This window comes from Bison bison, unplaced genomic scaffold (assembly GCF_000754665.1).
Source record: "Bison bison bison isolate TAMUID 2011002044 unplaced genomic scaffold, Bison_UMD1.0 scf7180017864144, whole genome shotgun sequence".
In the NCBI taxonomy this organism is placed as follows: domain Eukaryota; kingdom Metazoa; phylum Chordata; class Mammalia; order Artiodactyla; family Bovidae; genus Bison; species Bison bison.
The window spans coordinates 3281881-3302223 of record NW_011494716.1 but is presented as its reverse complement, the minus strand read 5'-3'; positions in this window follow the sequence as shown (position 1 = coordinate 3302223).

The window sequence follows — 20343 nt, the reverse complement described above, 5'->3', positions numbered from 1 at the left end:
AAGAGTCTTCTCCAACACCACAGTTCAAAAGCATCAATTCTTCAGCGCTCAGCTTTCTTCACAGTCCAACTCTCACATCCACACATGACCACTGGAAAAACCATAGCCTTGACTAGACAGACCTTTGTTGGCAAAGTAATGTCTCTGTTTTTGAATATGCTATCTAGGTTGGTCATAACTTTCCTTCCAAGGAGTAAGCGTCTTTTAATTTCATGGCTGCAGTCACCATCTGTAGTGATTTTGGAGCCCCCAAGAATAAAGTCTAACACTGTTTCCACTATTTCTCCATCTATTTCCCATTAAGTGTCAATACCTTATAATAACCTATAATGGAAAATAATCTGAAAAAGAATACATACACATATGTATGTGTGTGTGTGTGTGTGTGTGTATCACTGAATCACTTTGTGGTATACCTGAAACTAACACAACATTGTAAATTAACTATACTTCAACTTTAAAAATGGTTTAATAAAACCAATGTTCCCTGAAAGCTTTTAATGCTGCAGACCTCATGCTAAACACTTCATTGATATATATATAATTTAATCATTCAGCAATCTTATAAGATTGGTATTATTATCATTCTAGATTTATATATGAAAAAACAGACACAGAGAGACTAGAGTATATATCCAGAGTCACCAAGTTAGTTCATGGTGGCATCAAGATATAAATTTGATCTCCTCTACCACATCTCTGTAATTTGGGTACCAGACGTTTTCTGCTATTACGAGAAGATATCTAGTGACAGTTCTCATTAAAGATACCAGTTCATGGATGGGTAAAATTGTGAGTGAGCATGTGTGTCTATGACAAAGAGGACAGGGAGAGAAGGGAAGGGAAAGAGAGAGAGACCCCAAAGAGGAGAGAGAAGGAAGAAGAAATAAAGGAGGAGGAAGCGCTGAAATGAAGACAGGAAAGGGAGCTAAGACTAGAACCAAGAACGACATTCCTCATCTTCCTGGTTGTTTCTCTAGAAGACAAAATGCCAAGCCCACCTCCACCCCACTCATTAGTCAGCCAGGAATGCCCATCTGATGCGACACGGGTAAGGGCACAACCATCCTGCAGTTAACGGAGTAGAATGTCTTCCCAGCATCCAAAGACGGGTCTGGAGAAGCATTCTGGGAAAATCTCACTGTACTAAATGGCACTGACATCCTCTCTCCTAAGGCGCAGTGGGGAAGAAAACACAGGGACTTAATAGTGATTGATGTGGGCGGGAGGTAAGGCTGAATTGCTCAGGGCTAAAAAACATGCCCAGAAGGAACTGCATGTTGTCATCTCATGCTTCCTGACTCAATCCACTGGGTGCTGTTTAAGGCCATTTTGTCCCAGGAAACATGTACAGAATTCCAAGTCTGAGATGGATTCCTTTGTTACTATGTCAGCTTTAATGGTGCCTTCATTACAGAAGACGATTCTTTCCTCCCCAAATCATGATGTTTCCTTTAGGGGGCCTTATGATCTAGTAGAAAATTCTCAGAACCGAGAATCACAGCTCTTGGGTTCCAGGTAAAGCTCTGTTGTGGATTTCCATAAGAATTTCAGTATGTAGTGAAAACTCTCTGGCATGAGTTCCCACTCTGTTAAACAAACAAAAACTTCTTTTAAAACTCTAAAGTACCATCAGAGGCATCAGAAATTCAATTTCAGACCATGCAAAATACGACAGGTTATTCTTGTTCTCTTAGTTTGATCTCAACCAAGTACCTTTTTGATATATTAGCTTTTTTTCTATTCAGGAAAGACGTATTAAGTGGTACACCCATAACTGTAAAAATAAATGGCCACTGGGCCTTCCTTGGTGGTCCGGTGGTAAAGAATCGGCCTTGCAATGCAGGGGACATGGGTTCAGTCCCTGGTCCTGGAAGATCCCACCTGCCATGGGGCAATTAAGCCTCTGTACCACGACTACTGAGCCCTCGTGCAGCGGCTACTGAGCCTGCGTGCTCTAGAGAAGCCGCAACGAAAAGCCTGCGCGCCGCAACTAGCCCAAACACAGAGACGACAACCCAGCACAACCAAAGATAAATAAATATCTAAAAAATGAATAAATGGCAACTGTACAGCGGAGCGTGATTAATATTTCCTACCATGATACACTTGCTGAGAGGCACTGCCATGTGCCACCTCTACCTTCTCGAAGCCAAAACCTGGCCTCATTTTCCGGTTAAAGTAAATGTCACCCTTCCCCCTCCTCGGCAATAATTTCAGCTGCAATGGAAAGCTTGAAACAGTAGGTCATAATTGCAGGCACCACAGTAGCAGGAGCACAATGTTAACAGCCAATTAATAGAATATTTTCAGGTAAGACGCTGCTGGAAAATCCCGCTCTAGCCCGATACCCACGCTCACCAGTGGAGGTGACTCCAGTTTAGCGTGTGCTCGTATCAGATGAGAAAACACGGGCACATTATTCAATCCGACCAAGCTGTCTGTTCAGGAGATGCTTTAGGAGTGATTAATGACAGAAAGCAAAGAGGAACTGCTCAGACCTTGGCTGCCAAGGTCAAAGGCACAGGCAGACAGAACCGAGAGAGGCAAGGAGGCTGCCCGGATCTGGATTTCGGCCGTCGGCCTCAAGTTTTGGCTGGAGCCCCGGGCGTGTTGTCATTCCCCCTCCCTTGCAGTGGGACCACACACAAGATGGAGAGGCATATGGTGCCTTCTCCAGACTCGGCGTAAATGTGGGCTCTGATTTAAGCTTTAAACCTTTTAGAATCCTTCGCCAGCAAGATAAAATATATAAGCCATGATATTCCAAGCACCATATTTTGTGCAATATGCCGAGTAGCACGTGGTTCAGTGATTTTGAGGGTAGAGCCAACAGCAACTAAGTCAAGCCACATCTTTGATGGGGGAAATTGACAGGTGTGTGTTCGGCGGAAGGAAAACGTTAGGCCAATAGTAATAATGATGCCATCGACCATTCATTGAGGGCTTGTATGTTACAGGCACAGTACTGACAGCTTTTTCTCATTTAAACGGCATAGCAAATTTCTGGGGTAGATCTTTTTATCATCCTAATTTTCTGAAGGAAGCAACAAAGGCTTAGAAAAGTAAATCATTTGCTCCAGGTCATCTGGTTAGTTACATGAAGGCAGGACTCAAACACAGGTGATGAAGACTCCAGAACATGCACACCTAACATTATAATATAACGTCCATATTATAGATACTATACAAATACTATACAGTACAGTACCTACACTGTATACTGAACATTACTCGCCTTCTGTTTTCATTTTGATATATAAATTCTGTACAATCAAGGATGTTTAACGATACATCAAAGCAATGTGAACTCATTCAAATGACTGTTCATTCATTCATTCGCTTATTCAAGCACTAATTGAACATATGCAGACTATGAAGCACAGGAAAATGCCTGGAGGACTTTACAAATATATATTCCAGGTCTATCCCTGCATCAGACTTGTTGTGATAGCTTTCACTCCACTCTTTGAGCTTGAGTGAAAAAAAAAAAAAACATATATTAATGGAGTTTCTCTGGTGGCTCAGATGGTAAAGAATCTGCCTGCTATGTGGGAGACCCAGGTTTGATCCCTGGGTTGGGAAGATCCCCTGGAGGAGGAAATGGCAACCCACTCCAGTATCCTTGCCTCGAGAAACCCACAGACAGAGGAGCCTGCTGCTACTGCTAAGTTACTTCAGTCGTGTCCGACTCTGTGTGACCCCATAGGCGGCAGCCCACCAGGCTCCTCTGTCCCTGGGATTCTTCAGGCAAGAACACTGAAGTGGGTTGCCATTTCCTTCTCCAACGCATGAAAGTGAAAAGGGAAAGTGAAGTCGCTCAGTCGGGTCCGACTCTTAGTGACCCCATGGGCTGCAGCCTACCAGGCTCCTCCGTCCATGGGATTTTCCAGGCAAGAGTACTGGAGTGGGTTGCCATTGCCTTCTCCTGGCAGGCTACAATCCATGGGGTCACATATTATTAATATCAACTCACAAAACATTCCTCTTCTTCATTTCATAGGAAAAAAGAACATGGTACGTCGGTTTGGAGCGGGGGTATATATAAACTTCAGGAGTGAGATTTTCTTAACCGTAACCACAAATGGAAAGAGAAAATCCTGGGAAACAGGCGAATTAAGCCCCCGAGCAAATGCAACAAGCAGTCTTTTGGACCTACTTCCATCAGTACAAGGTAATGGTTTAAAATGATCCCAGTCAATTCAGCAAGTAGGACAGCGAGCCACATCCCTGAACTTTGAGTGCTCAGACAGCCAGGCTGTCTCCCAAGGCTTCAGCAGGCCTGATGGGTGCCCGTGGATTAACAGCACCAGAGTTCTGGGTGCCCGGTCAGAACCATGGGCACTGCCCGGATCCCTCTGCCTCCCTCAGAGCTCAAACTTGCCCTCCTGCCTGAGAGGGTAGTGGGGACCCTTTGGCAGTGCTTGAGAGAGTCTGCTGGTGCTAACTGCACTCTTCCCTGTGGGCAATTCAAAAATAAATAAGCAATGGAGATACACAGAGAGAGCACACGGGCGCAAGCAGGACTCTTCCAAGGGTGGTTTTGCTAAAGGGCATCAAGCAACTGGGGGAGACAGTTATTAAACTCCCACATCCCTAACACCCACCCCAAGCCAACTCAGGGCCAGAACAATGAGTCCCTGCCCACCCTGGGACTTAAGAATATACCCATTTTAGCACGTGCAAAAAGAGACTTGTTTGCATGTGAAAATATACACATGCTTGACTAATCCACGTGCACAGCACCGCCCCCCCCCACCTTTTTTTAACTCCAAAAACATTCTGTATTGGGGTAGAGCTGATTAACAATATTGTGGAAGTTTCAAGTGAGCAGCAAAGGGACTCAGCTATACATATACCTGTCTCCATTCTCCCCAAACCCTCATTCTGTCCAGGCTGGCACACAACAGAGAGCAGAGGTCCATGTGCTATACAGTAGCTCCTTGTTGGCTGTCCATTTTAAATAAAGCAGTGTGTACATGACCTTCCCAAAGTCCCTAACTATCCCCTCCCCCCCGGGGCAATCATAAGTTCGTTTTCTAAGTCTGTGATACGCAACCCTTCTGACAGGGCTAAATGGCAATTACTGTGACGTTCCCTGTAGCCAGGTAGCAGGCATCTCTGCATCAACTAGGGAAAGATTCATTCTGAGTTGGCAAACACAGGTCCTTGTAAACCAGACTGTGAGACAGTTTCAAGCCAGTTTCCTGATGCAGACAAGAGAGGCCCATTTCCAGTCTCTTTGTAAGCACCGTGCTGTCGGCTTAATCCTGAACACTGGTTATATTCGGCTTTATAACATTTGCTATGAACGCATTCATTATAATACCCATCTGACAGCTGCTGGTAAGCAAAACACTGGCATGACAAGAGATGGAAAATGGAATCATCCGAGGTGTAGGATGCCACAGGCAGTTTTCAGGTGTCATCCGAAACCACACACAACATGGAAGACTGAGAATCTGTGCCAAGGCCCATCGCAGGTTAGATAAATAAAGGTGTCTGAATATTTCAGAACTGACTAGCTTCATGTTGCATCGTGCTCATATGTGCTCAGTCTCTCAGTCTTGTCTGACTCTTTGTGACCCCCCTGGACTGTAACCTGAAAGGTTCCTCTGTCCAAGGAATTTTCCAGACAATAATACTGGAGTGGGTTGCCATTTCCTTCTTCAGGGGATCTTCCTGACCCGGGGATCGAACCTGCATCTCCTGTATTGGCAGGAAGATTCTTTACCACCAGTGCCATCTGGGAAGCCCTGCATTGGGCTTGAGGTCTCACTAAATTTTGGTTCACCAAATTTCCTCCTAATTCCTTTTATTTCAGATCCCTTAGTAAAGAAAATCAAATTGCACTTTTAACCCAAAATGTTGGGTAACACAAAATTGATATATCTGGCTAAGAATGAGCTGGATGTACTTCACTTCTCAGCATCAGGCAAGTTTGCAACATTTTTATTTCCATTTAAGGATAAGAATGGTGAATACTATGTTCCTTATATATATTTCTTCCTCTACTTCATGCAATGTGGGCTCATTACTTGCAAGATTTCTTCGTTCACAGCTTTATAGTTTTTAATTTAGTTACTGAAGTTGATGGCACTCGGGTAGCTGAGAAACAAGGAGTTAGCAGAAAATACTAGCAGGGACAAAATATATTGCTCTCTGTTTTGTTTTCTTCACAGCTGAAGGTTTCTGAGATCATACACCTCTTTTCTTTGTCTGAAATAGACAATAACCTCAGGGAAGAAATTGCCAGCCAGGATTATAAAGACTGTGTTTTGTGTTTTGCCATCTTCTTTCGCTAAAACAAAAGTCAGTTGTGGCAGATACATTTCTTCTCAAACCTTTAATTGTTTCTTGGTCTTGGGGAGTAAAAACTTTAATTCTCATGGTAGAAAATTAGACAAACAGAAGGATGCATTAAAATAAATCACTGACGGTCTGCCTCCTTGAGATAACCACTGCTGATGCCTTACTGTATTTCATTTCAGATGTGTGTGTGAGACAGAAAAGAAAAAAATATATATATATATACATATATATTTCAGGCAACATATGTGTTGAAAGCTTTTTTATGGCACAATAAGAATAGTTCAGATTAAACACACATACACATACACACATGTACCTAAAACCCTTAATATTAGTAACATTCTAAGAGGTACCCAGATCCAGGGACGTCCCTGGTGGTCCAGTGGGTAAGAATTTGCCTTTCAATACAGGTGACAGGGATTCGATCCCTAGTCTGGGAACTAAGATCCCACATGCCTTGGGTCATCTAAGCTCGAGAGCTCCAGCTAGAGAAGCCAGCACACCACAACAAAGACCCAGCAGGGCCAAAATAAAACAAATAAATCAAAGGTCCCAGGTCCAGACAGGAAAGCTCTCTCCATCCTCGGCGTGTGCCCACTAGTTAACACTACTGAAGTCTTCCTCTTCCTCTACCCACCCTTCCACTACTGCCCACTTTGCCAAAACACCCAAGCAGCCCCCAAGCAAGGGATCTCTCACCTCCTAAACGTGAATTAAGCCCATCTACTGTGCACGTGTGCACTGGCACCTCTTGCGTTCAGGTTTCCACCTGGATTCGTACAAACGTCTACCCACTGATGCATACACAACTCCCATTTGGTCTCTGCCAGTCTGTTTTTCACAAAACAGCCGGAGGAATCTTCTAAACGCATGAGGGATCACGTGACCCCTTTATTCACAGGCAGCCCCAAGGCTCCCCCATTTAAGCTGGCTGAGATGATGCCTGCTGTCCGCCTCCTGCCTTCCCGTTTCAGTCTCCACCCCCTTCCTCCTCCTCCCCGGGCACACAGGCAGGTCGCTGCAACGCTGTCACCTTAGACTGAACACCATTCCTCTACTGCCCTTCTCTCATTGCCTAAACCGACCCTTCTCTCGACTGAAGCTCCTTCACCCAGCTGAAGTGGCCTCACTGAGAATGCAGAGTACTTTCCTTGACCTCTTATGTTTCCCTCACCAAAGCACTTAGGCCAAAGTATGAGAACGGCTTTCTCATTGTGAATCAACTCTAAAGGTGTTTCTCGGCTGAACTGTGTGTGTGTGCGTGCACTCAGTTGTGTCCAATTCTTTGAGACACCATGGACTGTAGCCCACCAGGTTCCTCTGTCCATGGGAATTCCCAGCCAAGAATACTAGAGTGGGTTGCCATTTCCTCCTCCAGGACATCTTCCCCACCCATGTCTCCTGCATCTCTTGCACTGGCAGGCGGAGTCTTAACTGATCCATAATAATGGATGCACGCCAGAAGGCTATTAAATCAACACAGTTCACCTATAACACTAGATGAAGAAGGAGAGCTGCAGAAACATCCAACGACATGCCAGGATCTTGACTCATGACAGTATAAGAGTGGAGACTCAGCTGTCCCGATTCAGGGCTGTTGCACACCCAGGCTACCCCACCTTCACTGGGGTAAAATGCTGCAGCCTGATATCAAGCACTTGGAAGGCCGGTCTGTCCCAGATCTCAGTCTCCATCAGCACCAACCGCACCACACGCACTGCTCCCATCATCTCGATCAGCTCAGCACCATCTCCAGACACAGCCATGGCCACAGCAGCTTCCTCCACACCTCCTGACTCCAATCTGCCCTCACCCTCGTCCATCCAGCTGTAGCCCAGGACCTGGTAGGCACCAAGAAAATCTCTCCATGGCTCTGCTTTCAACAAGAAACTAGAGGCAAGTTCCAGTTCTGCTCCTGGATCTCAAATCCCCTACTCACTTGCCCCATCAAAATCATCTCTATTCTCAGCATCTCTTCACGCAGTCCTCTCTTCAACTCAGTAGATATCCTAATAGAATCTCATGGACAGTGTCTTTGTTCTTGCATCCGAGCCTCTGCATGTAGCAGCCCCTTCCTTCCAGATTTCTCTTTGACAATTCACACTCTCTACCTCCTCAAACTCAGTCCGAATTTCCTTGTGTAGAAAAATCATCCCCTAATATCGCACTCTAATCCTGAGCCATCACTCAATCGGTCCTTTGAACAAATTCATCTATACAGGACTGGCGATCTACAACAAGGATCTGAAGAACAAGAAAAAGCATTTCACCACATATGATCTCTAAGGCATTGTTCCATCCTGTGTACAGGATCTCAGACCAAATGAATGCCTACAAAGACACGATCACGTCAGGACAAATGCATACAAAGACATGATCACGTCAGGACAAATATTTTTCAAGTCCTCTGGGAGATCTCTCCCCTTCCATGGCAAGTAATGAATATCCAAGGAAGACAGAGAAATAATAATATGAGATTGACTTTAAGTCACAGCTATTTAAGCCAGAAAGAAGATGTGGGTCTGCCTGTCTGGGACTCTAAGGAAAATAACACATCCTGCCATCCTTCTCTGAAAGCCTCTTGCCCGCCCTATTCTTCAGGATGTCAAGCAAAGAATTCTGACTCCTACTCTCATATTCTCCAAGCAGGCCATTATCATACATTGTCAAAAGATTAAGTGATTTCTAAGAAACTATCATGTTTTAAGGCAACACAGAAACAAGTCCACAGTCTTTATACAAGCTTTATTTCTTACAGGAGAATAGACATGAACCATTTAAACGCATACATTTATCAGGGTGAGATGTATTCTATTTACATAATGATGAGGGGTTTTTAAAAATGTTCAGTGTAAATTGGCCATCAAGCCCATCTTCCAAGGCCCTGTTTGCAAACACCATTCTATTCTGTCCTCAAGAATTAGGGTGTAGTGACAAAAGGCAGGCTGGGGACAGGAAAGCAATGCTCTAGTCTGAGTTCTGTTACTGAATACTCAGATGGCCTTAACCTCCCTGAACTTCGGTTTCTTCATTGTTAAGTGGAGATAATAAGCTTATTGTCAGTATGGAATGCCTGGTGACAGGATAAGATCACCCAGAAGCTGGGCAGGAGGGAGGCCTCTTTGGAATGAAGTCAAGAGAGGCTGGGAGGAGAAGAAACTGAGAGCAAATACAGACACATTTTATTTCAGGGTTTCGTGCAAAGGAGATCAGAGAAACTGGGTGGCAGATGGAGGGGAAGTGGAGGCACAGGAGATTTTTTTTCTGTCGCATATATTAGGAATGTGCACACAGGGATGGGTGTGAGGGTGTGATCTTGTTCTGTCTAAAGGTGTCAAACCCCATCTCTAGGATGGAGAGTCACAAACTGCCATCCCGACCCAAGCTCCGTCCTTGTCCTCCAGATTCAAAGAGCCAACGGTCTCTTTGACCTCTGTGTTTGAAAATCCAATAGGTGACTTACGCTGAATATGTTCAGAACTGAACTTCCAACATCTCCCATTCTTCAACTCCCTCCCCTCCCTGCCTTCTTCCCTCCTTCCCCACCCCCTTCCCCCTCTAAAAATCTGCTCCTCTTGCAATCCATCTTGGAAATAGCACTTCCATTTTTGAAACGAACAGGCTAAAATAACTGCAGAAACTATCGATTTCTCTCTCTTTGGCATGCACTACCTAAGTCGCCTTCTCTGGTTTTAAGTACATCCAGCCTCCAACCAGTCCTCACACCTGGACTGCCACCTCCCTGGCCATCTCTCACCTGGATGGCTGTGAGGCTCCCTTTGCTGGATTTCGTGCCTGAATCTTGTCCTGCATCTATTCTCTACCCAACAGCAAGAGTCTGACTTTTCAAATGTGCATCATGTCACACTGTCCCTCTGCTCAACACCCTCCAGTGACTTCCTGTCTAGCTCAGAGCAAAATTCCAAGTCTATCCCATGACCCTCAAAGCCCTAGAGAATCTAACCGCCACCCACTGCTAATTCTCTGATGCTACACAGGACCACTCCTGTGTGTGGTCATTCCCTCCGCTCCAGGTGACTCCACGTTAACCTCTTTGCTGTAAACCTGATGATCCATCCAGGCGTCTTTGTACTGGCCATGCCTTCTGCTTGTTCCTTCCAGATATCCACGTGGAACTCTTCCTCACTACCTCCAGATTTCCACACACATGTCACTTATCAGAGATGCATTCTCAGACACACACCTCTGTACAAAACAGCATCCTTCATCCAATCCACCACATCCTATTCTCCTTGAAAGTGAAAGAGTTAGTCACTCAGTCGTGTCTGACTCTTTGCGACCCCGGAAACTGTAGCCCACCAGGCTCCTCTGTCCATGGTATTATCCAGGCAAGAATGTCGGAGTGGGTTGCCATTTCCTTCTCCAAGGGATCTTCCCAACCCAGGGAATGAACCTGGGTCTCCTGCATTGCAGGCACATTCTTTACCTCCTTACCTTGCTTTATTTTTCTTCATGACCCCATATGTCATTTCTTTTTTATGTATATGTCTGTGACCCCCACACCTCACCCCTATCTCTAAAAGAATGTAAGTTTCTTGAGAGAACTTTGCTTTTTGTTTTAGTTTTGGCTTTTGCTTTTTCACACTACATCTTTATTTTCTAAAAGACTGCCAAGACTTGAGTAAGTACTCAACAATATCTGTCACTGAATTTAATTTATATATATATATATATAAGTTTATATATAATAATATATATAAAGTGAGATTATATATAATGTGACATTTCTGGGTTTCCTTTCTTCCTGCAATCCTCCTTGGTAAATTAGTAACTAATATAAACAAATTTCAATGAAATCTTATATTACATGGCTAATAAGATAACAGAGAAGGAAATGGCAACCCACTCCAATATTCTTGCCTGGAGAACCCCATGGATGGAGGAGCCTGGTAGGCTACAGTTTTGGGGGTCACAAGAGTTGGACATGACTTAGCGACTAAACCAACACCACCAATAAAACGACACTGGGCTTCCCTGATAGCTTAGTAAAGAATCCGCCTGCAGTGCAGGAGACCCCAGTTCAATTCCTGGGTCGGGAGAAGGGATAGGCTACCCACTCCAGTATTCTTGGGCTTCCCTTGTGGCACAGCTGGTAAAAAAATCCACCTGAGAAACCTGAATTTGATCCCTGGTTTGGGAAGATCCCCTGGAGAAGGGAAAGGCTACCCACTCCAGTATTCTGGCCTGCAGAATTCCATGAACTGTATAGTCCATGGGGTCGCAAAGAGTCAGACACAGCTGAGTACCTTTCACTTTCAAAATGACATTAAAAGGTTCATTCAAATCTCCCAGGTGACATGCAGGCTCTGCCTGGGTGAGGCAGGCTGTGAGTCCTGGAAGCTTTGCTGTCATGGTCAAAAGGGCTCACATGATTTGGAATTGAGGGCAATGACTATATGCATCGAGTTGCATCACTGGTAGAAGTGATATTCTCAGTAGTGGAAAATTTGGAAGAGGCAGTGACTTTCCTGGCCTGAGGTTGCGGCTAAGGCAAGCATGTTCCAAATTGTGACTGTATACATGGTTATTAAGACTGGAGAGGGTCCAAGCTATTTACATATTCCTATTGATCCTGATCAGCCCTGGGATTTCTTTGGAAGGACTGATGCTGAAGCTGAAACTCCAGTACTTTGGCCACCTCATGCGAAGAGTTGACTCATTGGAAAAGACTCTGATGCTGGGAGGGATTGGGGGCAGGAGAAGAAGGGGACGACAGAGGATGAGATGGCTGGATGGTGTCACTGACTCGATGGACGTGAGTCTCAGTGAACTCCAGGAGTTGGTGATGGACAGGGAGGCCTGGCGTGCTGTGATTCATGGGGTCGCAAAGAGTCGGACACGACTGAGCGACTGATCTGATCTGATCTGATCTGATTGATGCCGAGGCAGTGTGCAGCGGAGGTGATACAAAAGGGCCCAGCAGAATGTAAATGCTCAGGAAGACCTGCAAATGGTCTGAATGCTGGATTCACCGTCTTTGATCCACACAGACCTGTCAGCAGAGGACAAGAGCTTTATTACTGCTGTTGCAGGTGTTCAGACACAGCCTACGCTCAAGTGTTGACTGGCCATTAAGCTACACAGACAATAAAGATACACCTTGGAAACCAAGGTTAAAAACAAGAGAAGCAGAACACGAAGAAGAACTGAAGGAAAACATCAGTGGCCACCTACCATGGTGTGGGACAGATTTCACAGCATTAGTCCAGGCAAGTTTATATAAACAAGAAACACACAAGAAAATAAGCAACCACAATAACTATCTGGGGAAAATCAGAATTCGGAGTGGCTATAATGTTATCTAATTATCTACTTTCCAACAAAAAATTATAAGACACGTGAAAAATCAAGAAATTGAGACCAATACTCAGCGAAAAAGTAGTTAACAGATACCATCTGTCATTAGACGTTGGACTGTTGGATTTAGCCAGCAAAGATTTCAAGACATTATTATAAGTATGTTTAAAGAACTAAAGGGAAAAAAGTTTAAGAATCAAAATATGCAAATGAAAAATACAACAGAAAATCTGAGTAAGGAATGAAATAAAGGGATATAGGAATACTATGAACAATTATGCATCCAAAAATTTAGATAGCCTAAAGTACAAAAATTCCCAGAAAGATATAAACTACAAAAGCAAAGTAAGAGAAACTCTGAATAGATCCATACCAAGTAAAGAAATTGAATTAGTGAGCACAAAAATTTTCCACAAAGCAAAACTCAGGTCCAGATGGCTCCACTGGTGAATTTTATCAAAAATTTAAAGAAGGATTAACATCGACACTTCTCAATCTCTTCAGAAAAAAGAGGAGGTGACACATCCCAGCTCATTTAGTGAAGCCAGCATTACACCAACATTGAAGGCAAACAAACCACAAAACAAGAATACTATAGACCAAGATCCCTTATAAATACAGATGTAAATATTCCCGAGAAGATATTAGCAAACCAAATCTAGCAACACATAAAAAAGAATGTTCAACCAACCACAACATATGAAAATTTGTCAGTGTTATCATGTGATAGTAATAGAATAAAAGACAAAGCCATATGATCATATTGACAGGTGCAAAAAAGGATTTGACAAAAGCCCAGATCCTTTCATGATTAGAAAAACTCAACAATCTAGGAAGAGAAGGAATTACATACATCGCCTTCATAAAGGACATCTACCAAAAAACCTACATAGTATCATACAAAATGGGAAACCCAAGTCAGCAGCTCCCAAATTCCTGACCTACAGAAACTCTGCATACGAAGCTGTTGTTTTTGATACATCAAGTTTGGGGCTAAATTGATTCATAACAATAGGTGTCTGAAAATAATAACAATAATGATACAAGACAGTAGGGGAAGAGGAGGAGGAGAAGTAATAGCAGCTGCAATAATAGTTGTTGTGGTTGTCCTACAAATGCATCTGACTCTTTGCAGAGAGTCAAAGAGTCAGACATGACTGGCTCCTTTGTCCATGGGATTCTCTAGGCAAGAATACTAGAGTGGATAGTATTCTATCCACTATTCTAGCCATTCTCTTCTCCAGGGGATCTTCCCAACTCAGGGATCAAACCCAGGTCTCCTGCATGGCAGGCAGATTCTTTAATCTGAGAATTAAAGAATCTGATTAATTCTTTAATCCCTGAGCCACCAGGGAAGCCTCACAAATGGTGGAATTGACATAGACCACAGCCTCTCAGCCAGAAGGGCTCTGAGTTGGGGCTCCAGACTGTCAGATAAAAGTGGATGCTGGAGTTCAGCCTGTAACGGACGGTCCATGTCCAAGGCATCAGAGAGTCCCAAGATGGAATGAGGTCCCAGCACTTAAGATTCTTCCTAAGGTCGTGGTTGGTCCTTCTAAGGACTAAGTAAAAGTGAAAGTGAAGTCGCTCAGTCGTGTCTGACTCTTTGTGACCCCGTGGACTATGGCCCACCAGGCTCCTCCGTCCGTGGGATTTTCGAGGCAAGAGTACTGGAGTGGGTTGCCATTTCCTTCTCCAGGAGATCTTCCCAACCCAGGGATCAAACCCACGTCTCCCACATTGCAGGCAGACGCTTTACCATCTGAGCCACCAGGGAAGCTCTCCGAGGACTAAACCTACCAGCAAAACCACGTGACCCCAGCTGTGGACACAGGTGACCTGAGAAAAGGGACCGGGGTCCAACCCCTCCAAGGAAGTGAAGTGGAGGAGCCACCAAAGGCAACACTTGGGTCATAATCACAGAGCCTGGGCGCCTCAGCCTTGAACACGTGAAGGGGTAATCGGCTCCCAAGGAGTCCCCACTTCTCATCTGATGATCTGAGAGTTGCCTGAGAGTGGCTTTACTAGCACCCTGCTCTACTCGGGTCCTCCGCCTGCATCTGCAGGCACTGCAGATGCCTTGTATTAATGGTAAGTCAGCCACTCTTCCAGTGTGTGCCCATGCACACAGCATCATGTCTCACCTGACCCCGATTTATGACAATGTCCAGATAGCTTCTTGGGGACAGCACATCTGTATCTTCAGTCCTTCTCAATCAGGGAAATTCATATTCCAAGTGAGATATTTTGGCCCCTAATTCGCTGTGGGTTTTGTCTCTTTTTATAAGATTGCTCGTTTAAAAAATGATTTTTTTCCCCTCACTGCGTGGCTTGCAGGATCTCAGTTGCCCAACCAGGGATTGAACCCAGGTCACCGCAGTGAAAAATGCCAAATCCTAACCATTAGGCCACCAGGGAATTCCTGTTTTGTATCCTCTTTATGAGAAGGTGTTCAGTCATGAAAACTGAGGGCTCCCTTAGGACAGAAAATGCCAATCTGTATCTACTTTACTTTCATTCACAGATGAAAAGGGACAAGTCATTGCTTAAGAGTGCAATTAAGGTTAGATTTGGGAGTTACATAAGTAAAACACAGATATTTTAATCCAGCATGACAACTAACAAAAGTACATAAATAAACGTCTTAAATAAGACTTATATGAGAAGGGAGACTAGACACTCTCTATGATCCTTATGACTCAAAGATTCTATATTCACTGAAAACCCTGTGATCAATACAAGAGCACCTGAAACAGACACATTCCCCCTTCAGCATTGCTTTCAAAACGTGCTTTCCTTTGCAGCAAGCCATCAACGACGGGGATTCTAAACATGTTTGAAAAATAAAAAATGCTTAATTTCCTGAATCCATAAATGCCAGGAGGAGAAGGTAAACAAGAAAAAGTGACCTGTGTAAATTTGGGCAAGGTCACAGGCTGATGTCCAGATTTTCACGCCCACAACCAAGTATTCATAACACTCTTATTTCTGTTCATTAGGAAGCAATCATCCCATTCAAGGGAAAAACAAGGTCCTAAAACATTACAGTCTCAAAACAAAGTGACAGAGTTATCAGTTTTAGAATCATAAAGTATCCAAAGTGTTAAATGGCTCCATCTTCAGGGTAAACGTGAAACAGCTCTGTTTCTTTCGAGTCCTGAAAACGAAGGAGCTATTTCAAGTCCTTCCTGAATTAGATGGATGTAGCTGTGGTCGCCAATCCCCATGGCTCCAGTGATTGGAGCTGCACAATCAATGCTGCCTATGAGCAGTGTCCACAATGAGTCTGAAAGTGTTCTTAACCGATTACATGCTTGGGTGTGCTCATTCGTAATTCAAACTTTCATGATATTCAAAACACCAGCGAGTAAAATAATGCTTTCTCTCCAAGGGCGTCTGTCAAGTTCTTTCACAAATGTTCTCTCGAGCATCTTTATATCTTACTGGGATGACGGGCCCAGGGAGGGGAGGAGGGCATGGGAACAGGTCTTGTTTTCCTCCATCCCTGGAAGGAGAAATAGGCCAGGAATTGACTTCCCTACATTATCTTAGAAGACTGCTGCTGAATTTGAATATGATAAATATTCGTTATGGAACAATGTGAAAATTATTGAGCACTTTTATTCACGTGATACTATAAGAAGCTAAAACCACACAGATGGTCCCTTCTGTCCCCTAAATTACACACAAATAGCTCAGTATGAAAGAGATCAACTACAGTTAGAGCCAGGACTTATATAAGTAACCCGATAACGATCACCGACCAAGTGGGAGTAAGGTGTACGGTGGAGGGCAAAGGAGAAGGAACCTAGACAGGGAAGAAAAAGAGAGCTGTTTAGTCGAGAGAGTATATGAGTGGAATAGTGGAAGAGGGCAGAGAACATAGCTGATTTTAAACAAAACGAGAAATGAGACTTGGTCATGTAGTTCTAGAACCAAGAAAGGAAACCAACACTTGATGAAAAGACTAGAGTAAATAATCCAAAATATGGCACCACTCAGTGCTGTATTATGACTATCTTGTCATTTTCAGCCACTAAAATAATCCAGTGGGTGCAGGCAGAAGTTGATAGACCTCCACTTGGAACAGTTACCATCAATTACTCAGTTCAAACACCAAAAGCACTGGGGATTCCACAATAAACAAAATTAGTAGGTTCTCGTGGGGATTACAGCCTAAGTGCGTGCCTGTTGGAGCAGCTTGGGCTACAAACAGGCTTTCCCCAGGTAAGGACACGTGTACCCAACAGACATATAACGCTGTTAACACTGATGAAGAAAATTAAATATGCGTTTATTTGGTTTTAGCTTATGACAAACACAGTATCTCAGGCAGATTTTTTAAAAGGAAGAAAATGACCTAAAACTCTCCATTATAACAGTCAACTACTGCAGTCATGAAATTTAAAAAAAAAAAACACTTGTTTCTTTGACGGAAAGTTATGACAAACCTAGACAGCATGTTAAAAACCAGAGACATCACCTGGCCAACAAAGGTCCATACAGTTAAACTATGATTTTACCAGCAGTCATGTACAGATGTAAGAGTTGGACCATAAATAAGGCTGAGCACTAAAGAATCGATGCTTTTGAACTGTGGTGCTGGAGAAGACTTTGGAGAGTCCCTTGGTCTGCAAGGAGATCAAACCAGTCAATCCTAAAGTAAATCAACCAACCCTGGATACTCATTGGAAGGACTGATGCTGAAGCTGAAGTTCCAATACTGTGGTCACCTGATGCAAAGAGCCAGGTCACTGGAAAAGGCCTTAATGCTGGAAAAGATTGAGGGTAGCAGGAGAAGGGGATGATGGAGGATGCAATGGTTGGATGGTATCACTGACTCAATAGATATGAGTCTGAGCAAACTCCAGGAGATAGTGAAAGACAGGGAAACCTGATGTGCTGCAGTCCATGGGGTCCCAAAGAGTCAGACAGGACTTAGTGATTGAACAACAACAACAATATTCATTACAATAACTATTATTATAGCTAATATTCATTGAGCCCTTACCATGTGTTAGAAACTAAGCTTTTAGTTCACTAACAGATCATTTAATTCTCACAAAGACTGTTTGAGGTTACATACCATTATCGTCCCTTGTACAAATAGGGAAATGGAGGCCCAGAGAAATTTAACTAAATGACTAAGAGTCTTGTAGCTGATTTGGAGCTAGGATTTAGAACCAGGCTCTCTGACTCCAAAATAAGACCCTTCCCACTAAACCAGCAGTGCCCGACCCTGCCTTTCATTAGACTTACTGAGGAAACTTAAAAAAAAAACCTGGGGTCCATCTCCAAACTGATTAAATCAGAATGTCTAGGGGTGGGGTACTTATAGCAGTTTTCCTTCCTGAATTGTCCATGTAGTTCTATGTGTAGTCAAGGCTGAGAGTTCTCTCCCCCAATAAAAAACTATAAACACTTCTGATGGTCCCCATACAGGATACATGCCCTCTTTGTGTCATCAAGACACTATGTTTCTGAAATGCTTTTAATTCAGTGTGCTTTCTCTGGACCAGCAGCATTAGCATCTCCAAGGAACAAGTCAGAAATGCAGACTCTCCAGCCTCATCCTAGATCTATTGAATCAGAATTGGTTTTTTTTTTTTTTTTTTAATTTTCTGGCCACCGCCCAGCATGTGGGATCTTAGTTCACCAACCAAGGTTTGAACCTATGCACTCTGGAAGTGTGGAGTCCCAACCACTGAACTGCCAGGGAAGTCCCAGAATCTGTATTTTAATCAGATATCCATATGCTCATTAAATGAGAGTACTATCCTAAAGTATGCCCTAAAGCAGTGGTCCCAAACCTTTTTGGCAACAGGTGCCAGTTTTGTAGAAGACAATTTTTCCTCAGACCAGAGAGGGGGTAGGAGGGGATAGTGTGGGGACGATTCAAGTGCGTTACATGTATTGTGTACTTTATTTCTATTATTATTACATCAGCTCCACCTCAGATCATCAGAGATTAGATCCCAGAGGTTGGGGATCCCTCTCCTACAGTATGCCCTAGAGAGAAGACCCTAGTTTCTAAATTATTGGTGCTATGAACAAGAAACACACAGCAATAACAATCACCTTCACCACCCAGCCTCCCACGTCCCCACTTGGAAAAAAAAAAAAAAAGAACAAAAACCTACAACAAAAGACAAAACAAAAACCAACCCCCACCACAGGTTCTGTGGTCAAGCACAATTGGGACAAGCTGAATTAAACAAACTCAAATTACTTTCTCTACTTCACACTCTAGCAGAACCTATAATGTTAAAATACTAATGTGTATCATAAATCTCCAAGAGGAGAAGTTTCCCAAATATTTATGACTGTGGTACCCTGTAACTCAGAACTCCTATTAACATCTTTTGCAGACAATGTGTTTCTAGGGACATATTATAGACAATATTTATTCAGAAGAGACGATCTTTTTTCTTACCTCAATGGCTACCCTGAACACCTTTTTTCAGTTAGATGTTGGCTATCTGAATACTGGTAGTAGTCATGGAATTATAGAAAACCTTTATCAAGCTTTTACTATGTATATCAGACATAGTCCTAAGTGTTTCTACTGCATTGACTCATTTCATCTTCATAAGCATTCTAGCAGATAGGGATGGTTTGTATTACTACTTTATGGTGAAGGGAACAGGAAGAGATTGGGTTATGATTAGTTAAGTTGCTTACCCAAGGTCACACAGCTACTATATGGTGGGGGCAAGATTGTAACCCTGTCCTTGTGGTCCCAGAGCCTTCCTTTTAATCACTAGATCTATTGTAAAAGGGATTACCTCCAACTATTTTCAGAGGCATTCTAAGGTTGGCCGAGAGGGTTTCTGAGCTTAGCTCATTAGTCTGAACTTTTAAACAAAAGAATGCAAAAAGAGAACAAAACTGTAGCTCACATGCTCACATGAACTCATCCACTAGGAGCCCTGCTGCTGCTACTAAGTCACTTCAGTCATGTCCAACTCTGTGTGACCACATAGATGGCAGCCCACCAGGCTCCCCCATCCCTGGGGTTCTCCAGGCAAGAACACTGGAGTGGGTTGCCATTTCCATCTCCAATGCATGAAAGTGAAAAGCGAAAGTGAAGTTGATCAGTCCTGTCGGACTCTTAGTGACCCCATGGACTGCAGCCTACCGTCCATGGGATTTTCTAGGCAAGAGTACTGGAGTGGGGTGCCATTGCCTTCTCCTAGGAGCCCTAGGTGCTAACACTCCAAACCTTTTTTTTTTTTTTCTTTTTTCAAAAATTATATTTACTTATTTGGCTCTGACAGGTCTTAGTTGCAGCACACAGGATCTTTCCTTGCAGCATGAGAGCTCAGTACTTGTGGCATGAGCGCTTCGTTGCCCCTTGGTATGGGGGGTCTCAGTTCCCTGACAAAGGATTAAACCTGTATCCCCTGCATTGGAAGGTGGATTCTTTAACCCCTGGACCACCATGGAAGCCCCCCAAACCATTTCCTGAAGGGAATAAAGTATCAAAGTAGACCCCCAATGCTGGTGCTCCTGTGGCTGATCATCTGAGTCTTGATTCTGAACACATAACACACTCTGCTTTCTGATTGGGTAAACCAGTGGAGACTGCAAGGTGTGGTCTCTCATTCTCTCCACCCTCAGCCTGAAACAACAAATCAGCAAATCCAAGCAATCAACGCAAAACACCAACAAGATGGTGCCCACTCAAGGATGTTCAGACTGAGCCAGGACATC